Raw genomic sequence first — 8,611 nt, 5'->3', positions numbered from 1 at the left:
ATAATTTGCCAAATGCAGGAGCGTTGGAAAACAATTAGTTTAGTCAAAATGCTAATTTTCATTGAAGAACAATGGACAGAAACTTTTTTGACCCACATCAGTTGAGGCCTAGTTAAATACTTTGAGGCAGCTCCAGCCAAGAGTGCAAGTAGTGAGTTGAGGTCTTCTAGACCCCAGCCATTGATCCCCGCACCTACTCCCCCAGAACTCAGAGGGACCTGCATAGGGCATCTGATCCAACAGCCTGCCCCCCCTCCCTCTGCCTGTAAGTCAGAGCAGTAGCAGCCAGGATGGACTTACAGGGGCTGGGCTCTGGAAAAGTCCAGGCTCTGAGCCCCTCCAAGCTCCATCCTCTACAGGACTCAAAGAATCTGGCAGAATCCCAGTTCTGAGAAGCTTTTTATGAATAAGGCAGCTCACATATTTCCTGTCCAATTAGTAAAGAAAAATTTGATATGTGAGTACTGGCAGCCACTTGGAGGTGATTGTGTGTGTGTTTATGTATATGTGTAAATAAAATATTGGCAAATGAGGGAGGAAACTGCCTTGGCTCATAACAACCCCTCCACCTGGTTTTTCTCCGTTTGATTTATGGATGGTCCAGGAATGAAATATTGTCCCCTTGAACAGCCTAGTAGTTCCTGGGGCAGCACAACTACATCCTGCACCTTGCTTAGGGCTTCTGGCAAAGCTATAGTTTAGCCTGAGTTGGCTCTGAGCTTAGGGAAAAGTTGGTTTTGTGCCCATGGACTAGGTTGTTGTGTTTTGTGGTAGGACCTCCAATGTGCTTGGCACTGCTGTAACATAGAAAGAGATACAGACCCGGTCCCAAAGAGCTCACAGCTGGAAGAGACAAGTGATGAAGGAAGGGAAAAGATTAAAACACTACATCAAGGAGGCATTTAAATAAATATCAACTATTGCCAGGGGGACTTCTACTGAGCCAATGAGCTAATTTATTGCCAGCATCATGGTACAACTGAATCTTGAGGAGGGATATGAAGGAAGAGAGGGTGGTGACCTTACTAGTCACATGAGGGAAGGGGCGAGATTGAAGATGGTGCAGAGACATTTGCTGAGAAGACAATAAAAGCTGATTGAGGCTGGCAGCACTGGCAAGCTGAGGGATACATAATGAGGCAAGAGTGAATAAGTAGGAATGGGCAGAGTTATTAAGGGATTTGAAGGTAGGGACAAGAAAGGAGACCTTGACAAGGTTAAAAATGGGGAGCTAAAAGAGGGATTAAAAATGGGGGGGAATATAATCAGGCTGACAGACAAGGAAGATCATTTTAACAGCTAAATAAAACAATGGCTACCCAGTGAAGAAGGCTACTAATGGAATGATGCAGACTTTATTGCAGAAATGTGTAGCAAAATAATTTCATTCCAGGCATGATTTATTTAAAGGATCTGGGCAGAATCCCAGTTCTGAGTAACTTTTTATAAATGAGGCAGATCACATATTGCCTGTCCAATTAGCAAAGAGAAATTTGAGGACATATAGTATGTGGGTACTGGCAGTCACTTGGGGGTGAACTGTGTGTGTGTTTATGTATATGTGTAAATAAAATATTGGCAAATGAGGGAGGAAACTGCCTTGGCTCATAACAACCCCTCCACCTGGTTTTCTCTGTTCTTTGATTTACAAATAGTCCAAGAATGAAATGTTGGCTCCTTGAACAGCTGTCCTGCTTTAATGCCTTGTTGTGCTGGGAATTTCATCAGTATTCATAAGGACAGGAGTGAAAACAAATTCCCGTAAAGAGAGGCCACTGGATGGCTTGGAGTCAACACTCATATTGGCAGCAAGCCCAGCTCCTTTGCCACTTGGAGTCACACTTGATGCTATAGCAGGAAATCTGCACTGCCACTGAAGTTAGTTCTCTGTACTTAGCCTGGGGGAGGTCGCAGGAATGCCGATGGCTGGAGGGATTCAGATGAGATGCTGTGACCAAACTTATTACCTCAAAACAGGAGCAGAAGACGCTCTAGACACCTTGACTTGGCTTGTTTAGCCCAACCAAAAGAAGGCTGAGGGGAGATATGATTGCTCTCTATAAATAGATCAGAGAGATCATTATCATGTAGAGAGAGGAGTTATTTAAGTTAAGCACCAATGTGGACACAAGACTAAATGGCTATAAACTGGCCATCAGCAAGTTTAGAATCAAATTAGGTGAAGGTTTCTAACCATCAGAGGAGTGAAGTTCTGGAACAGCCTTCCAAGGGGAGCAGTGGGGGCAAAAAACCTAACTGGCTTCAAGACTGAGCTTGATAAGTTTATGGAGGGGATGGTATGATGGGACTGTCTACAATGGCATGTGGCAGATCTCTGACTGCTATTAGCAAATATCCCCAATGGCTGGTGATGGGACATTAGATGTGGAGGGCTCCGAGTTATTACAGAGAATTCTTTCCCAGGTGTCTGGCTGGTGGGTCTTGCCCATGTGCTCAGGGTCTAACTGATCTCCATATTTGGGGTTGGGAAGGAATTTTCCCTTGGGTCACATTGTAGAGACCCGGGGACGGGTGTGTGTGTGTGTGTGTGTGTGTGTGTGTGTGTGTGTGTGTGGGTTGCCTTCCTTTGTAGCATGGGGCATGGGTCAGTTGCAGATTTAAACTAGTGTAAATGGTGAATTCTCTTAACTTGAAATCGTTAAACCATGATTTGAGGACTTCAATAACTCAGGCAGAGGTTATGGGTCTATTACAGGAATGGGTAGGTGAGGTTCTGTGGCCTGCAATGTGCAGGAGGTCAGACTAGATGATCATGATGGTCTCTTCTGGTCTTAAAGTCTATGGGACACTTCTCAGGGTTTGCATGCTTGCAGGGTAATGGCATCTGTTGGAAACGGAGCATTGCTCTGAATAGCATACTGGTATGCCTGGTTCCTTGGAGGTGGAAACACTCCAAAGTTATGTGAATGTAATGTTTTTGCAAGATGCTAGCTTGACAAGACTGATTGTCATTTACACGAAGGCCCCTTTATGCTGTTCTGGCTCCATAAAGTGGTCTTATAGTTGGTATAAATTACATTACATGTAGACTACTTTAAGGCCTGTTTTTATTGTCAGAATGAGGTAAAGAGGCCTTAAGAGTGCAAATAAGAAGTGCTGAAATCCTATTTTCAAAAGGACCTAAGACACACAGGCCCCTTCAATGAGATTTAGGGTTTAAGTGATTTAGGTCCTTTTGAAAAGGGGATTTAGGCTCTTATATCACTTTGGTGCTTTACTCCAGGTCCTTAAGTCTTCTGTTCACCATCACTGGCCAAGAAAGAAGCAGTGCCAGTTTCCTCTGCACTACCTTGTCATTGCACATGTGTATTGATTTGGAGTAATTGGCATTAGGTTAGGCTCCTATTCAGTCCTTAGCCTTTCTGCTGATTGCCAACAAGGGTGACAGTGATGGTGGTGGAATTTGTGATGTGGGCATCTATTTATGAACAGCTGCGTTGAGATCACCAACTCATCTCACACAGACTAACACACAGTCATCAGATATTGGTGATCCCTGATCACTATTGCAAATCAGTAAGAGTTCCATTCATACTACACTCAGGTGGAACTGTAGGATTCATCTTTTCAACAAAGCATTCACAAGATAACCAGCCCAGAAGTAGACATTGCACTACACTCAGAGGTAAAACCTATGATTAAACCAAGAGCAGGAGAAAGAATTGACAGTTCTCAATGTTTTATATTCAAAAGCAGCATTGAATGTTCTCTGGCCATTTGCTAAGATGGACAAAAATACCACATCACTCCATGATTTCAAACTCTCTATTGATACACAAAGGGGTGCATACCTATCTGGTGCCACCTGTGGGGCCACCCCAGAGATTCACAGGAGTGAGCAAGATCTGGGAACTACATTACACATCTGCTGTGATGCTATCAACTGTGATCACTCTGGCTGGTGCAATGGTCTTTAGTAGACTACACATGTTTGATGATGATTAATGTTTCTGTAATCCATGTACAGTGAGAAGATACAGTGGTGGCTGGTTCTTTAGATAATAAATACTTACCTAGCTAGATTCAAACCACTAACTGGTTCTCTACAGTACTGGTAATATCCTAAGCAATCTAATTCCCTTTAGTTCAATATTCTACCAGAATGGATTTATATTTCCATAAATGTGGAGAGAAAAAATGGAAATGAAAAGCAAAAAAGAGGAATGGATTGATTTGCTCTATTTTCTTAACCAGAGCTATGAGATACTCAGCAGTCTCATTTTGCAGGGGGTTGTGAAAGCTTCCCTCCCTGCCCCCAGTTTTAATCTGAATGAGGTTTGCTTCTTTCTCTCAATGCCCCAAGCCTGGCTTAGAGTTTTGGGTTTAAAGTGAAACTGAATCAAAGCTGTTGAGTTTTACCAGATTTCATGTTATAAATTTGACCTGGTTTTGATGTGTAATCAATCACAAACTGGCCCAAGTTCACTCAAAAGTTTAGCAAACATTTCCGTGAGCCTTGTTTATGTTTAAAATTTGTAGTGACACCTGAAACCAGGTACTTGCCATAGTGTTCTGGGGTTTGTAATTGTTGTCAACACAGCTTTATTTTTATGGGGCCTCTTGTATTGTTTTGTCAACAGTATTAGACATCTTGTATTGGCAGTTTCGCTCAGAAATATAAGACGGGGATACCAGGAACTGCGCTTCTTCTGTAAGTGCCTGATCTAGTTCCCACTGAAATCTATGGGAGGCTTTCCACTGATTTTGGTAAAGTTGGATTGTACCTGTACAAAGGGTAGTGATCTGGTGTAATAATGATGATGATAAGTTAGTTATGGGCTTGATGCAGGAATCACTTAGTGAAATTCTGAAGCCTGAGTTATGCAGGAAGTCAGGCTAGATGATCATAATGACCTTAAAAGCTATGCATTTATGAAAAGCCCAGATACATAGCTGGCCAAGTATTTCAGATCAAGAAGTGGAATTACTTGTTTTAAAGAGGCTCATGAGTGTGCAAAGAAACAACACTTCTGCTTTAGGTTCTTGTTCCTAGATAACCAACATTCAGATCCTGAATTTTATATTATGTTGGAAAAAATGACTAATTATGAATCCATTGCCACCAATCTGTTTAAATGGCAAAAATAAAGGGAAAAGGGGGAGAAAATGTTGTATTTTTTTATTGAAAAATAGATGATATTTCTATAAATGAAGCCCAAACTGTGTAGGCAATAATTACATGCCTGATATTTTTGCTTTTACCAAGAATGATAGCTTTATTTTTCAGCTGAAATGCTACTATCATATAAAATAAAAGACCAATTAATTTTTTCATGATTGACCTAATTGAAACAGGTTTCAGAGTAGCAGCCGTGTTAGTCTGTATCTGCAAAAAGAACAGGAGTACTTGTGGCACCTTAGAGACTAACAAATTTATTTGAGCATAAGCTTTTGTGAGCTACAGTTAAGCTTATGCTCAAATAAATTTGTTAGTCTCTAAAGTGCCACAAGTACTCCTGTTCTTTTTGCTAATTGAAACAGTATTCCTGTTGCTTGCGGCTTACGTTCTTCTCTTCTTGTAATTATTGCCAGTTACTAAAAACATGGCATCCCAACAGTTGGAGTCCACAGGATGAAGGACAGTAGTAGGAGGAGAAAAATCTACTGAGGATACACCTAAAAGCAACGTATTTAAACCTTGGCCTTGTTAGCTTTTGCAAGAAGTTCAACACCAAAAACCCGCCATCATTAAAGGTGGACAGTTTTGCCTGGTGTGGGATCCCTTGCCTTTTAAAACACATTCTGATAATTATACCTTCTTCATTAATTTTCTGCCAGTACAATGAGTCTGCAGGAAGCCAGCCTGGAAAATGAAGAGCTTTGTGGTTGTTAGGTTTCAACCATGGCATTGTTTGCATTACTTGCAGTGTTAAAGCTCAATGTCTACTGAATGCATCCAATGAAGTGAGCTGTAGCTCACGAAAGCTTATGCTCAAATAAATTTGTTAGTCTCTAAAGTGCCACAAGTACTCCTTTTCTTAAGGGCTATACCGTACTAGCAAAACACCATTACCGACTATGGTGCATTTTATAAGGATTCCTAATGGTCTCTTGTAATATTTTCATGTAATCTCAGTTTCCCATTTGTTAAATCATCGTTTTCCATCTGTGACATCCAACGAGAACTGAGCAGAATCTTTAATTTGTTTGCACTAACCTTAGTGAACTCATTACTAATGTTGAAAAAATAAATCACCAGTACAAAGCTATGCAAAAATAATGTAGTAGTATTCCAGGGCCACAATCAAAGCTACATAATAACTGTTAATTAAAATGTTATGGTCTCCATTTTAGAAGAAAGGAGTTCTGTCTGCCTTTGTATATCATTCACTTTGTATGTATTTATGAATTATCTGTTCTTTTGCATTATTGAGCAGGGGCTTATTTTGTCTGGCATGACATAATTTGAGAAGAAATAGCAGGTTCAACATCTATGGGTGTTTGAAATGAGATGTCTTCATGCAATAAAAATCCATCCATCACAAAGGGACAGATTGACTTTCCTTCTAATGCTTTTCATTTCACAAAGTTTGTGATGTTGCTGACAAAATCCAGGAAGCCCAGTTTCATTGGTTTGGACACATACAGAGGAGGAACTAAGAGGACCTGGTGAAGACAGCATGGTAGGAGAAGGTGGTAGGAAAGAGACCCCCAAGGAAAGCCAAGGAAGTGATGGATGGATTGCATCCAAGAAGACAGTAAACAGATGGACCTTAGTACTGCTCTTGACAGACAGAGATGGGTGATGGTTACACGATAACCCAACCCAAGGTGATGGGTTAAGGGGAAGAAAAAGAAGGTACATGGGTAAAATAGTAGCAGCTGTAACTTGCTGTTCATTTGACCAAATATTGCATGGCTGGGTTGGGTTGTTTCAGTATGACCCAGATGTTGTGATTCTCCTTGGAGCTGTATTCAGTGTAATTGTTAGTTCTCATTTTTTCCCAAGGATTTTAGTGGAAAAGTGCAGATATCTTATCATGTGTGCAAAGCAAGAGCCACTTTATTAATGCAGAGGAAGTCATTTTAAAAAGCATATTCAGAAAGATAAGTGGAAATGAATGGAACCCCACTCCATTCTTTTAAAACCTTTGAGTATAGTGTTGGTTTAGGATTTAATGTATCATAATTAACTCTTTGCAGGTTCCACATTAAAAGTGGGTTAATACAGGATGCAACCTGGTTCTTCTGTTGGTAAATATAAATATTTATCTTGATGAGTTGTACATATGTGGTACCTTATTCCTGGAGTGCAATATTAAAACTGGACACTAGAGAGCTCCTTGTATCAAATACATGTCACCAGTGTGTGGACAGAATCCTTGAGATGTGCATTTCACGCATTCCTCTTTCACTTAAACAGCCAAAATGGCTTTACTTTTTATTATTTTTATATAAGAAAAATTAATATTCTGGGGGAAGCCACATTTTTATGGTCAGATGAACAGTTGTAGTTGTAAGAAAACTGCAGTTTTACAAGAGTCATAATCTGAGAATTCATTAGATAATTTGAGAGAGAGCACTGAAGAAATCAAATGTACTGTGGCTGCCAGTCTGGAAATTATAATTAGATTTTAATATACATATATATACACACACACACTATGGTTTGTTATTATTATATGTTTATACACATATATGGAGTCACATGTATAATCTTGTACTTCCAATGTGTTTAAATTGTCAGGTTATAGCTATAGATGCAGGATGAATTCTAAATAGCTTCTCTGCAGTCACTTTGCTGATAACCATATGCCTTACAACACATAAGCTATTGCTAAACATTACTCTATTAGCAACTGATATAGCAAGATGAATACTGGGCCTGTATTTTTCAGTAGCTGTGTTTGCACTAATAATTCCTCCAGCTGCTTTTAGATGATCAATCATTTATATACCAAACAAGATCTCCTATGCTATCACCATAAGGGCATTAATATCTGCTTCTCAAACACTGGTATGTGCAGCACCAGTTGTGTTGCAAGATGCTTTAGTGTTTTAACTATCTAGTCTTCTCATTTAGGGATCTTATTTTAGGGCTTGTCTGGGGACAGTCCTGTCTTGTGCTTCATAGAGGGAGGAAAGGTATAAAGATTATTCCCACCCCTTCCTTCTTGTGCCCCTGCACTGAGATCAGCCACAGAGACTGGGAGAGTCTAGCATTGCTAGAAACCCCAAATTGACTGGGGAAAGTCATGGGCCCGCTCTCCTCCGGTACCACCTAGTGAAGCTCAATCACTGTAGAGAAGTATACTGCCTCCAGTTACAGGGTGTAACAATGACTGCTGCTGAATGCACTCCCACAAGTACACACTGCCTCCAGAGATAGTCACCAGGGCTGCACGCCTGTAGGCACGTCGACACGTGCACCCCCACAACCCCCAGTGTGGACTGTGACTTAAAAGCCACAAAGGCATTCATAATGGATAACTTTTGTGATGCCCCTCACCAGCAGAGCTGTGTATGCTCTGAGGAAGGATGGCCTCATGGTTAGGGAAAAGGACTCAGGAAATCTCATTTCAATTTCTGGCTGTCTCACAGATTTCCTGTGGTAAGTCACTTAATATCTCTATGGCTCAGGTCCCCATCA

The sequence above is a fragment of the Dermochelys coriacea genome, chromosome 1, assembly GCF_009764565.3.
Source record: "Dermochelys coriacea isolate rDerCor1 chromosome 1, rDerCor1.pri.v4, whole genome shotgun sequence".
NCBI lineage: Eukaryota > Metazoa > Chordata > Testudines > Dermochelyidae > Dermochelys > Dermochelys coriacea.
The sequence above is the reverse complement of the archived record's forward strand: the minus strand, read 5'-3'. Positions refer to the sequence as shown.